The 14,451-nt window shown below is 45.9% G+C and overlaps 1 protein-coding gene across 1 annotated transcript in view; it reads right to left on the reverse strand.

Moving 5' to 3' along the window:
• Positions 1 to 4,682, reverse strand: part of FHL1 (four and a half LIM domains 1) — a 60,009-nt gene extending 55,327 nt beyond the window's left edge. Inside the window, exon 1 of the mRNA XM_087860013.1 lies at positions 4,668 to 4,682. The gene's annotated coding sequence lies outside the window, so the exon portion shown is untranslated. The remainder of the gene's footprint in view (positions 1 to 4,667) is intronic.
• Between the last annotated feature and the right edge of the window lie 9,769 nt (positions 4,683 to 14,451).

The raw sequence follows: 14,451 nt of genomic DNA on the forward strand, positions 1-14,451 counted from the left end.
ATTCATCAAGTGTATTTTCTAGAACTACAGCGGGCCTTCAAGTAATGTCAGGTCCCCTTCTCCCCCTACTCCTGGCCACTTACTTCCAAGTACGATCAAACTTAACATTCATGGTTTTAATTACTCTCAAGCAAGCTCAATGGTATATAGGGCATGTAGTAATTTTAATTTTGTTAAGTAAGATTTTGAATGGAGCACGCCACAAGGGAGACGGTACGTTGACGTCGTGCTCAAAAACCATGAACTTCTGAGGAGTAAGATGATCTTCGTTTTGATGTCTGCTTCCAACCCTGACCAGCCGTAAGACCCGAAGCAGGTCACTTTGCCTCTCTCAGCCTGGTTCCTCATTTATAAGAATGTATACGAGTGCCTGGCACAGCGCAAGTCCCGTACACGGTGGCTCTCACCGGTCTTTTAATTAGTCAGGTCGATGTACTGGGACCCGTCACTTTAAGACTAGTAGGGTGAGCTCAGCAAACATTAAATGTCACAGGTCAAGACGCTGTTACTGCTTTCTACTCTGCCCGAAGTTACCGTTTTACTGCGTCTTGTAGAGGGAATGCCACCAACCTCAGCACGACTGACATTTCAGGTCACGTAATTCGTTGTGGGGGCTGCCCCAGGTGATGTAGACTCCTTGGCCTCCACCTGCCAGACACCAGCGGCACGCCGCACCCCAATTCATGACAGCCAAAAATGTCTCCATTGTTCGATGTCCCGTGGGGGGCAATACTGCCCCAGTGAAAAACCACTGGCCTAGCACCACCCACAAACAGGGCAGTGCACAAGGATCTCGGGAGGTACCCCTGCAGGAGGGCGAAGGCTTACTAAAGAGCTACTGTTGAGTATCATTCACTCTTTTGGGTTCTATCATCCATTATCCATAACCCAAAGTTGACCACAGAAGAAGAATTTTGTTTGGCCCCATTTGCCATCAGAAGATGATTTTAAGTCACAGGAAGGAAAGCTGGCCTGGCCGCTGTCTCCTCACTACACCACGAAGTGCTATAAAATGCCGAACTTAAATATCAAGAAGTCTCCTATGTCCTATGTACTTCACATAAAACGTATCTTTTTTTTTTTTAAAGGCCATAGACCTTAAGACCCTTAAGATGACTTATAAACCATGTGCCTGGGTGGCTCAGTCGGTTAAGCGTCTGCCTTTGGCTCAGGTCATGATCTTGGGGTCCTGGAATTGAGCCCCGCGTCAGGCTCCCTGCCCAGCAGGGAGTCTGCGTCTCTCTCCCTCTGCCCCTTCCCTACTGTGCTCTTTCTCTCATTCTCTCTCTTTCTCTCTCAAATAAATAAATAAAATCTTTTAAAAAAAGATGACTTATAAACCATATTATTACCCCAAAATGAAAAAGTATGTCTTAGTCGGGAAGGTGCGGTACTATTTACACAATGACTATTTCCCTGGCAAGAAACGACTCCTCTGTGTGCGTGGTTGAAGCATGTTTAATGTATATAAAGTGCCACGTTAATGCCCAAATGACTCTGGACACCCCTCGATTATTTGCAACAAATTCATGGTCTGTTTTTTGTTTTAATACCTGCCCCAGAAGGCGGGAGCCGTTTCTTATGCACCGTGTACCCCTGCACTTAGCTCAGAGCCTCCAACACAGGCAGTAACTCAGGAAATGTTTGTTGAATAAATGAATGGTCATGTATTCTGCTTAATTAAGTACTCTGTTGACAAAAAAAAGGACCTTTCTTTGCTCTCGTCCAACAGGAACTGAAAGAAAAGATCTTTTTAAGAGAAAATAATTACAGTCTACTCCCTTTTACCCCAAGTCCAAACAACTGGGAAGTTCAATTAACCAAAAAAATTTTGTAGGCAAAAGTTAGGGAAAGCAGCCAAATAGATAAGGCCTAAAGTTCAAGCAAGCACAAACATTTGTTCAACTCCCAATGTTGCTGGCACCAGAGGGGGAAAAAGGGAGGGGTGTGGGGCAGAAGGGAACCAGGAGGTGGAGAGCAGGAAAACAGGGATCAGCCTCTGAAGGTTGGCTTCCATTCCTTCAATAAACTTATTTTTTTTTAATGTCAAAACTTTAGGGGTGAGGGTCAAATTTCTTATGCAAAGGCTTGATTTGCCAATTATTCTTCAAATGGCTATAAGTAAAACCTTTAAGACTATTTAGAAAGATATTTGATCATACTTTTGTTAATTTCTGAGATTTCTTCCTCTTTTATCCCCCTCCAGTCCTGGAGGGCAAACAACAGGTTCTCAAAAAGCTGGGTAAAGACATCATCCATTTACTCCTTTTGTCTGGAGAAACTGAAGTCCCCACCACCCATCAACATGCTTCCCTCTGTAAAAGATTTCACCACTCTCAGCATTCTCTTCCTAAGAGAGAAAAAAATCAGACTTACATTGTATTTTTAAATGCACAGGTTTTAGATTGTCAGCGGTCTGTAGAACGTGTATGGCAATAACGTTAGACGTGGTGCATATAATAGTGCTTATTTACATGCATTTCCATCAATCTCTGAGACCAGAATCTCTATCTCCACTTAAAACATTTCCAGTTTAGTATTTCCAGTAAACACATAATTATTTAAGTGGTCCACTCGTTTGGTAGGTATTAAATGAGCTCCAATGCACTGGTATCACACAAGAGGAATCTTACACAAATTTTTTTGTAAGTTTCACTCAAACATCTAGACTTGGTTGGGAAAAAAAAAAACAAAAACGCTTTCCTTCTCCAAAAATTCAATATGGGAATGGAAGCGTAGAATTTCAGAAACCATATATGGTTACAGATCCTATATGGTAGTCTTCGACTACATACTTATTGCAAGGCGGTTTGCACAAATCATGGCCTATCTGACCAATTTCCTGTCGCATAAAGATTATATTTGCTCTTAAAAATGTTAAATAACCATTTTTAAAGACTGAAGGTAAAGACTAGATTGGAACCTTATGTAACCACAATGGGAAAGCACATATAGCCTCACCACATTAAAGGCGTATGCCTTTTCAGTAGGTACTCTTCTTAAGCAAATATGAGCATGAGTTTCCAAAGGCAAAGCTACCATCCCAGAAGCCCTTGCTTCTTCAGTGTAAAGAATGGGGAGGGTTCTGTTCCTGGAGAAGATGAGCTGGGGAGGCAAAGGCTGTGCAAAATTCCAAGGGACTCATAATTTAAATGTATGCTATTCTGCAAATGTTCACATTTCCAAGGAACAACATCAAATTTACATTAAAACTGTCTTAATCAAGATAACGAAAAAAAAATTATTCCTACTGCTCTATAAGCTTGCCATAGATTTGATAACCCAGGGAAGAATTACAGGCAATTACAAAATGATGGCTCCAATTAGGAAAACTGGATCTACTCCAAATTCAAATCAAAGGGGGCTCAGATAATCCCAATGGAATAATTTAAACGAATATAGGGGACTTCCAGCAAAGGCATACGTTTATTCTATTTCTACCTCTTCTAAAAGCCAAGCAAAATGCTAACACGACGTATCTCTTGCCCTTCAGGAAATTAAAAAACCAAACCTGGAGTCCCCTTTATAAACCTTGTTCTCTCTTCTTTTCCCAAGGGGTCTCCCTGGCATAGGGTTTTTATTTTAAAGGGCAATCCAAACAAACCTGAGAAACTCGCACAGTCCCCAGTGCAGAAAATAATATAGCACTGAACACGAACCACACACACAGTCTTCCCTTGCTCATTTGCAAACCTCTACCTAGTCCTGGACTGCTGAGAAGAGGCCACTAGGAATGGAAGAGAACGAGAAACTTCGAAAGCACAAACCTCTCTCCCAAAACCTAGAACAGACAGCACCTTGTAGGGATTTCACGCTTTGCGAGACGGAAAGGTCACACCCTGCAGTTTTGAAAATCCACCTTCTAAGGCTCAACCCACGTGACAGAACCTTCCTCTGGCTTCTCTAGGTTCCACACTGGAGCTGAAATCCCCCACTCTCCCCACCCCCATTCGCCCACCTCCCCGCCATCCCCTCAGTAGGAAGAACCGCTGCGGACGCTCCCCGCCCCCCTCACTCTCTCTGCACCCCACCCCCAACTCCTCCAACCGCCCCCCTAGCATCCCCGTCGAGAAAACCCCCCGGCGAGCCCGCTCACCTCCACGCCCGCTCGTCCCCACCCCCCGCCCTCTTCGTTGTGCGAAGCCGGGCAGGTCCCCCCCCTCCCTCCCCATCCCCGCCACCCCGGAGGAGCACGCCTGGGGGGGGGGCCGCCTCGCCCCCGCCCCGCAGCCATCCCGGCTGAGAACACCAAGGGGTGCCCACACCTCACACCGCCCCCACCGCCCCCACCGCCCTCCAGTCTCCGGAGGAAACCAAGGGGCTCCTTCCCCTCGCCCCGCTCCCCACCGTTCCGCGGAGAAAGCACCGGGAGCCCCCCTGGTACGCCCGCTCCCCCCGCCCCCACGCCACTCCCTCCTTGGTCGCTCCCCATCCCCACGCCCGCTACCCCGGTGGCGCAAGCCCGGGGTAGCCGAGGCACACACCCGAGGGGACCCCACGGCCCCCACCCCGGCCGGGCGGCCGAGGCCCGAGACCGCAGGTACCCGCCACGGCAGGCCGGGCGGCCGGGGCGGCGGCGGGGCAGGAGGGCGGCCGCTCCCCCGGGCCGCGGGGCCGGCGGGCGGGAGGCGCACACGCACGCACACGCGGAGAGAAAGCGAGCTTACTGCCTGGCGATGCTCGCCGGCGCAGCTGTCTCGGCAGCGGCCGCTGCCTGCACCGAGGCCGAGGCGCGGCGGCGGCGGCGTCGGCGGCGGCTGCGGACTGAGCCCCCTGGGCTGGGCGCTGGATGTAGGGCGCGGGAGGGGCGCGAGGGGAGGGGCGCGCGGGGGAGGCGGGGAGGGGGCGGGCGCGCGCGCGGGGGCGGGGCGCGGCGCGCGCCGGCCGGGCTCTGCCCGCGGGGGCTGCGGGGCGCGGCGCGCGCGCGGGAGCCGGCCCGGCGGGGGGCGGGGGCGCCACGCACCCCGCGCGGCCACGTGCCCCCGCCTCGGGAGCAGCCGGGCTGCTGGCGCGGCGCGGGCGCGCGGGGAAGGTGGCTGCGGGGAGGCGGGGGCGAGCGCTCCCTCCCCCACCTCCTCCGAGGGGCGGCTCTGGTCTGGAGACCGAGGGGGGGGCCGGGGGCGCTCGGGGCCCCCCCTCCCTCGCGCTGCAGCCCTCGAGGCTGGCGGGGAGTCACGAGTCACTGCAGGCAGCCGCGGCCAGGGCAGGGAAGGTGGGAGCAACAAAGAGAGTCGAGCGAAGGTGGCTTCACCAGGGGCCTCCGGTAACCTGCTCACTCCCTGCAAAGCGGCCTGGGTCGGGGGGCGCCCGGTTTCGGCCCCCGACTGCGGGACCCCGTGGGCCGCAACGCCGCCGAAGGACCCACCCGGCACCCTTCCGCTTAGTAACAAGCGGGTGGGAGCGAAGGGAGTTCCATCCATAAGCCTAATGCCACCATCCAGAGGGCTTTACATCACTCAGAAAAGCACTGATGGCAAAGCAGCACGTGGCTACTCATTCATTCACTCGACATTTGGTTTTCTGAGCCCTCCACCACGTGCCAAGCACTGTGCCAGGTGCTGGGGGTACAGCGCAGAGTCATGCGAAGCACCATCCACCCTGCCCTGGGAGCTTGCAGTCTAGTGGGGGAGACAGATGATAAAGAAGGGAGAAAATAATCAAATTTGGGCTAAGGCCTGTGCAGGAAAAGGAAGAGGTTGCAAATGGTGTGGTTAGGAAAGGAGGAGGTGACATTTAAGCCGAGCCCTGAAAGTTATGACAGAAGCAACCATAGAAAGAACCAAGGAAAAGCCTTCCAGAAAGAGGGAGCAGATGTATGAAGGCCAGAAGGAGGGAGCAAATCTTGATGCCTGGGAGTTAAGAGGTGGTGATTGTGACTGGCACCAGCAGGGCCCGGGAGAGAACAATATAAAGCTGGACAGGACAGGTTGGCAGGGACCAAATCTCGTACTGCGTCCTAGGCAGACCCCTTTTATTCTAAAAACAATGGGAGGCCATTGAATGAATGGCTTTATCCCAGGGCATGACATGATCTTCTTTGTATTTCTTTTACATTTCTTTTTCTTTTGGAATAATTGTAAATTCACAAACATTTGTAAGCACTTACACGGAGAGATGCTATGTACAGCTTACCCCGCTGCCGAACTATCCTACAAGATCACAGCCACAATATTGACATTAGTACAATCTAATCTTACTCAGATTTCCCTGGCTTTTCTTGTACTCGTGGGTGTGTGCGTTTAATTCTATACAATTTTATCACTCAAGTAAACGCATGTATCCACCACCACCATCAAAATGCAAAATAGTTCCATCGTTAATTACAAGGATCCATCCAGTTGCTCTTTTATAGCCACACCCACTGCCCTAGGCCCCCAAGGCCTTCGCTGCTGGCCACCATTAATCTGCCTTCCATTTCTATAATTTTGTTATTTCTAGAATGTTATGTAAATGTAAATGTAAAATGTAAATCATACAGTAGGTCACCTTTGGGGATTGGCTTTTGTCCCCCTCAGCTTAAGTCTCTTGAGCTTCATCCAAATTGTGGGTACCCATAGTTCTTTCTTTTTTACTGCTGACTAGTACTCCCAGTCTGACTTATAATTTCAAAAGATCGCCTTGGTTTTGGACTTGGTGGAACAGATTTGAAGAAGAAATTGGAATTCAAGTAGAGACAGCATAGTGTGGACAATTGTTTTGAGACCTTTCACTGTAAAGGGAAACAGAAGTCGAGGGGAACAAGAGGGACAAGTAGGGAGCAGAGAAGTTTCCCTTTCCTCTTTTGAATTTTGTGAGATGAGAGCATGTTTAGGAATGAGCAGAAGGGAGGCATTGCTGATGAGAGAGGGCTCCCTAAAGTCCCTGCCCAGGCAAGATGAAATAAGAGCTGGATTCTTTGCGGAGGATGGGCCCTCCCCCTGCTCAAATGCCTTCCCCACTGTAAGACCATGGAAGTATATGCTGATGCGGGCGGGGGGGGGGGGGGGAGGCGCTGGCTGTACGTATAGATCACGCAAATCCAGGCTGATGACTTCTGGTTTCTCCTGTGGTGCACAGGCTGGGTGCTGACCTCCCTTAGGGGAGACCATAAGCCCTTGCAAAGCTCCCTTCTCTCTCCCTGGCGCCAATGGCCTGAGCCTTTCCTTTTTCCATTCCAAGGCCTCAGAAGCACTGAAGTTTGGTCTTTCTGGATGGCAAAAGAGGCTCCAGCTTCACACTTGCTAGGAAAAGAAGCTGATCTGCCCCATTCTGATTCCCAAAAGGCTCTGAATAAGCAGGCAACTCCCCGAATGGAATACCAGCCCAGCGTCCAGCCCAAAAGTAGCCAAAAGGCACCCAAAGATGGAGGGCTCTGGATGGGGGGCCCTCTCCTGGGAACCTCCCGGCCATCCTCGGGCACTCCATCAGTGTTATTTGTGGTTCATTTCTCACCAGACTCCTTTCTCCACCCCTTTTCTTTCTCCATCTTTTCTTCTTTCCTTCCCCTTCCTTCCTGCCCTCCATTTTCCTTCCTGCCTCCCCCCACTTCCCTCCCCCTTCCTCCCTTCCACAGATATTTATGGTGTGTGACTTGTAGGTACAAGGCATGGATCTCCCACATTGCCCCCCGCTGAGGCCAGTCCTGTCTGCCTCTTAACACTTCATCTCCTTGGATTTGAACTCAACTTTTGTGGGTCATGGAAACACATTGTTCCACTTAAAATATGTAGGGGACTGTGTTGCAGAATAAGGGAAATGAATAAAAGGAAAAAGGCTGCCCAACCAGTGAACCCATGTGCTACATTCTGGTAATGTTTTCAGCATTAAGCAGCAAAAATAAATTACACAGACTAAAATCAGATGGTGTGATCTCAGATCTGATCTTTTTCATTTCTGTTTTAGGAAAGAAATAGGCAGGAGGGGGGGTGGTCTTAGATTTCAACAGAACTTAAAACCCCTTTGGAAGGAACTAGGAAGCATTTATCGGCACATGAAATAATCACGTCCTTTGCCTTCAAAAAGTACCATCACGACTAAAGAGTCTAAGTTCTTGCGAGCGTATTGCTATACCAGTGTATTATTATACCAGTTTATATGCATCCTTTTATTTCCTCCTCATTTTATTTACTCTTCACATTACATACTTATCCCCATTGTACAGATGAGAAGACTGACGCTCAAAAAGGTTCAGCAACTTTAGAGCCAGGACTTAAAACCAAGCAGCATGGCTCCAGAGCCCATAATCCAAAACAGTATAATGTGTTTCCAAAACCATGAAAGAGGAGAGTTCATCCCTTTTACTATTGGTCATCCAAAGTGGCTGATTCTTTCCGGTCGGTGATTCTTTTTTCCAAAGTGATGCCAAGTCCTTCATCTCAATGACTTTGCCCAATCAATGAAACCCATGGGGTTCAAGCGTCTTCTTCCACAAGGGCCTTAAGCCTACAGACGATCACTCCATTTCGTGATCATCTCACACGGTGGAACCTGGTGCATGTCCCAGTGAGCACATCTGCCTCTCTGGTCAGCCTTACCTCCTACTTCTTCCTTCTCAGACTCAGTCGGTCAGCAGCCCGGGGTCTAGGAGGATCTTGAAATACATCCTATACACTCCCCTCTGGAAAATTTTGTTCCTGTAGTTCCTTTGGTGACAAGACCGGTTCAGAAACTTCCTGGACATCTCCCCCCACTGCCTGCATGAACCCTGACCTGTGTTTCTCCTCGCATTCCCCGTCCTCATTAATGGCATGCCACCCACCTGGGGAAGCCAGAGTAAAAGCTTCCATGAGCTTTTTTTCCCTTAAAGATTTTATTTATTTATTTGAGAGAGAGAGAGAGAGAGTGACGAGCAGGGAGGGGGTAAAGGGAGAGGGAGAAGCAGACTTCCACTGAGCAGGGAACCCAATGCGGGACTTGATCCCAGGACCCCGAGATCATGACCCGAGCTGAAGGCAGACGCTCAACCGCTCAACTGACTGAGTCACCCAGGTGCCCCTTCACACTACCTTTCACTCCTTCTTCACATCATGAAGTTGCCAAATCCTGTAAAATCTGCTTGTGGGGGCACCTGGCTGGCTCAGTCAGGAGAGCACGTGACTCTTGATCTCAGGTCATGAGTTTGAGCCCCACGATGGGCATGGAAACTACTTGAAAAAATAAATAAATTCTGCTTGTGAAATAGTCAAACCTCCCCTCCTTTCCGAGTCAACCCTGACAAACTCTGGCAGAATTCGTTGCTTCCATGGCAGTCGGTTTATACCGTTAACACTGTGAGGGAATCATTAACAATCCTGACGATTTCAGAGGTCTGTTTCCCCCAACAGATCATAGGCTTCTTGAGGGCAGGCAATGTGTCTTTCCTGTTTATGCTTCCAGTTTCTTGGAACACAGCAGGCATTAAATTAATATTAATCTTAAAAATTATTTCATGGTGATAAAATATAGACATACAAAATAGAGAAAATAGTCTAATGAACTTACATGTACCTGACAAGCTTTAACAATTATCAACACATGACCGATTTTGTTTCATTTATATTCCCCACCCATTCCCTCCAACGCACACTCACACTGAACTATTTCAAAGCAAATGCAACACACCATATTCCATCCAGAAATAATTGAGTATACGTTGCTAAAAGATAGAGCCTTTTCTTTTTTTTTTAAGATTTTATTTTTAAGTATTCTCTACATCCAAAGTGGGGCTTGAACCTACAACCCCGAGATCAAGAGTCACATGCTCCACTGACTGAGCCAGCCAGGCCTCTCCAACTTTCTTCTTTTGTTTTAACAGAAGTGCAACATAATTATCCCACCTCAAAGCAATCAACTCAAATTCCGTAATATCAACAAACACCCAGTCAAGGCTCAGAATTCCCCAAATGTCTCCCAAATGTTTTTTTACAGTTTATTTATTCCAACCAGGACATTGTTAAAGCCTCATTTGTTATATTTGGTTGATATCTATAGTTAATGGTTCTTGGATGAATGGATGCATGGATAAATGAATGAATGAATGGATGAATGAATGCTCCCTACCGTCTCTCACTAACACATCTTCACTAGTTCAAATTCTACCCTTTTGACAAAGACCCAGCTATCTGATCCCAGAATATGTTCAAGGTCCCCTCTGAGACCCCAGCTGAAAGCAATCTCTCCCTTGCCTTGTAACATTTTTCAAAATATCTGTTGCTCTTATCAACGATTTTGTGAAGACAGCTTCTCTCTCCTGTCAGGTTTTCAGCTCCATGAAGTAAGTAATATACTTTCATCACTGTTGTGTATCTAGGTTAACAAGCACAGAGCCTTGCTCATATTAAACAACCAAATAAGTTATTTCTAAACTGAATGGAGCTTAATTAAGACCAACATTCATAGACTCCTTGGTTTCCCTCAGGTACTGTGAAAGGACCACACGGTCTGGAATCTTGCAGACATGGGTTCAAGTTCGAGCTTGGCCACCTGATGGTTGTTGTGGCCTGGGGCACGTTATAACGTCAGGTGTCTTCAAAGTTTTTGGCTGGTGACTATATCAAGAAGGAAAAAAAAACAACTTAACCCCAAACCCAAAACCCAAAAACCGTTTTTTGCTCTCATGCTCCCTAAGATATCTAAAAGGTTTTCATCCATGTTTAGTTACAAAGGAAGTTATTTTTAGTATATAGTAAATATCGACATTCTAAAATAAAATGGTTACGTCACTTTTTTCAGTCTGTCCAACTGAATCTGAATACAATGGCCATTTCATACCCACCATTCGCTATTTTAAAAATACATGATTAAGATCTTTAACAGTTAGAAAGTTTACATCGTTCCCCTTTTCCCCTTTCCACCTCTCCCACAGAATGTTGTCCTAATGTAATGTATTTTATGCTTATAAATCTATTTTTGATCACTCTGTACTTCTCTGCAACAAAAATATGAACATAAAATAAAATCTCCACCACTTACCCCCCCCCCCCCGCCTCTGGCAACAACCAATCAGTTCTCTGTATCTATGGGCTTGGGGTGTTTTTTGTTGGTTTAGATTATGCCTTTCTCTGTCTTATTTCACTTAGCATAACGCCCTCAAGGTCCATCTAGATTGTTACAAATGGCAAGATTTCATCCTTTTTTTTAATGGCCGAGTAATACTTCATTTTATTCCATTCGATACCACGATTTCTTTATCCATTCCTCTGCTGATGGACATTTAAGTTGTTTCCGTATCTTGACTAGTATAAATAATGTTGCAATGAACATGGGGGTGAAGACACCTTTTCAAGTTAGTGTTTTCAATTAAATACCCAGAGGTGGAATTACTGAATCATATGGTAGTTCTACTATTAATTTTTTTGAGGAGCCTCCATACTGTTTTCTATAATGGCTGCACTGATTTACATTCCCACCAATAAAGCCAGGGTAGTTAAAATTCATTTTTAAAATGTCTTATCACCATAAAGCTCTGTGTTAAAAAAAAAGAAAGTTTTCTGAGTAGAGTTAGCCTTAGTATACAACTGATCAAAAGAACAAATATTTTATCAAATTTGAAAAATAATTTAAATATACAATGTAAAGAATGTTTTGAAAATGTATCTCTAAGGATGGATGAGGTGTTTTTCAATTAGTTCGTGCGTTTGTGAATAAATACTACTTACTGCTAGAATGAGAGAATTCAGGGTTGATTTTACTTTGATCTTCTTTCCACTTTTTAAAAATGTAAATGCTAAGAAGCTTTGTTCACAGAAATAGGATGAAATGAAATTTTTTTTCTCACAGCATGGTCACACAGTTATTTGTATTTCTTCTGAGTTATGTACCAAAAATCCCATCGCGATCTATCATCAAAAATTAATTTTAATGATTTATTAGCTGACAATTCCATTAGCGCCTTCAGCAGCTGTGTTGAAAGCAAAGAATTAGAAACCACCTGTTTTGCAAAAGGGCTTGTTAGGCGGTGATTAGGGTCATTCATTTTTCCACACCGACGCCCTGATTTTTGAAGGTTTCTGCCCCCCACCCCCACCCCCAGGCTGTGCACCAAAGTCAGATTAGTGACGGAGGGGCGAGGGGGTGGGGGGAAGGATTGTCTTTCTTTTGTAAAATGGGAGAAAGGCTGTTGAGCTAGAGGAGGTGAGAAAGAGAATCTACCTGGCAGACACCCTGTCTTCTCAGGAGATCAATTTTAGTCCAGAAATTGATTTCTTTACAACTGAATGTGCCCAGGGACTCCTGGCGATCCGTCACGTATGCCCATTGATTTTCGCGACCTCCTCGGACTTAATTTACCTCGTCCCCGTTTCCACAGCTGCAATTTGGGACTGGCGTTACCTGACTCACAGGATTAATATGAGGATGGAATTAAATTACACACCGCATGTAAAGCCCTTAGCACAGTATCAGCTGTAGATACTCAGCAAATATTAGCTTCCTTCCCCACCTTTCCACCTTGACTTGCCCATTTTTACACAAGTACCGTTGATAATCATTTTTTTTACAGCCTAAAAAACATATTTAAAAACTGTTATGTGGCCAAGATGACACATGAAATCAATAAAAGTGGGCTGAAAATCCAATTCAGGACATTTCCTTGTGCGTTATTTTTCACTTTCAGACATTTTTAAAAAGAAAAATAGGGAGAAGAAGAATAGAACACACACTCATGCTTCCATTACTCAGAATTAACAGCTGATAACAGTTTATATTTACTTTCAGTCTCTCTTTTGAAAAAAACAAAGGAATTAAATATTATAGATAAATATTTAACATGGGCCACTGACGTCAGTCCTTCCCCCCTTTCGCTCCCCTGCGTCAACCACTATTATGAGTTGGCTTTGCTTTATGATTTTATGTTTAATGTACATTAGTGGTATCATTAGTACATACCATTCTGCAACTTTTTATTTTATTTTATTTATTTATTTGACAGAGAGAGAGCGAGCCAGTGAGAGAGGGAACACAAGCAGGGGGGAGTGGGAGAGGAAGAAGCAGGCTTCCAGCATAGGAGCCTGATGTGGGGCTCAATCCCAGAACGCCGGGATCACGCCCTTAACCCAAGGCAGATGCTTAACGACTGAGCCACCCAGGCGCCCCTCTGCAACTTATTTTTATCTATTTGACTCAATATCATGGCTTTATATATTCCTCTCCTTCTTCCCTGCCCTTATCATTTTTAGAAGTTATACATTCTATTTATATCATGCAGTCCAACGTAATGTGTAGCTCTATCCTTCTCCCAGTTTCTCCCACTCCACCCCCAACTCTGGTGTTTTTGTTGTTTGTGACTGTAGTTCCAGTTTTTTGTTCTGTTTTTTGTACACCGTGTTGATTTGATACATTTACATATTGCAGCATGATTGCCATTGTAGCCTTAGCTAACACCTGTTTGTTTTTGAATAGAGATATAATTCACCCACCATAAAATTCACCCTTAAGTGTATAATTCACTGGTTTTCAGCATGTATTTATCGAGTTGTGCAACCATCACCACCATCTAATTCCAGGACATTTATCGTCCAAAAGAAAACCCCGATAACAGTCAGTCTCTCCATCATTTTCCCATCCCCTGCTCCAGCAACCAATCTACTTCCTTTCCCCATGTATTTGCTTATTCTGGATGTTTCATACAAATGAGACTATACAATATGTGGTCTTTTGTGTCTGGCTTCTTTCACTTAGCTTAATCTTTTCAAGTTTCATCCTTTATATTGCTGAATAATAGGCCATTCTATGGGTATTTTGTTCTTCCATTCCATTTTGTTTATCCATTCATTGGTTGAAGGGCATTTGAGTTGCTTCCTCCTTTTGGCTATTGTGCATAATGCTGCTATGAATATTTGTGTACAAGTTTTTGTATGGATGTATGTTTCAGCTCTCTTGGATAAGTGAAAATTAATAAGGGAAAGCTCCTTTAGAATGGAGTCATTTGTCATTGTCAGGTGTAGACCCAACAGGAAGAGAGAGACCTTGCATAAGGGTACTACTCCACTATCCCAGGGGGAGGAAGGAAGGCTTCCTTCCCACCCTGGCAACAGCCCAGCCAATGAGAGGCTGTTACAGCTCAGCCAATGAGAAGCCACTATACTCAGAACTCCCAGTTTACTCCAATGGGCTTCCTGTTTATAACAGCCCTCCCAACTGCCCCCTTTCCTCTTTTAAAGAGCCTTCCTCTCCTTTGTTCTCTGGACTTGCCTATGGTTTTTGTCTTAACTTGCCTGTCCCAGATTGCAACTCTGCTATTCCTGAAGAAACCCATGTTAGCTGGAAAATAACTGGCAGTTCTGTTTTTAAGGTTAACAAATACATACCTAAGAGTGGAGTTGCTGGGTCAAATGGTAACTATATCTTTAAGCTTTGGGGGAACTGCCAAACTGTTTTCCAAAGTGGCTGCGCTGTTTTACACTTCCGTTGGAAATGCATTCGGATTTCTCCATACCCTCATCAACACTTGTCTGTCTCTTTTAGTATAGCCATGCTGGTGTGTGTGAAGTGGTA

This window comes from Ursus americanus, chromosome X (assembly GCF_024610735.1).
Source record: "Ursus americanus isolate L20-20 chromosome X, mUrsAme1.1.p, whole genome shotgun sequence".
NCBI lineage: Eukaryota > Metazoa > Chordata > Mammalia > Carnivora > Ursidae > Ursus > Ursus americanus.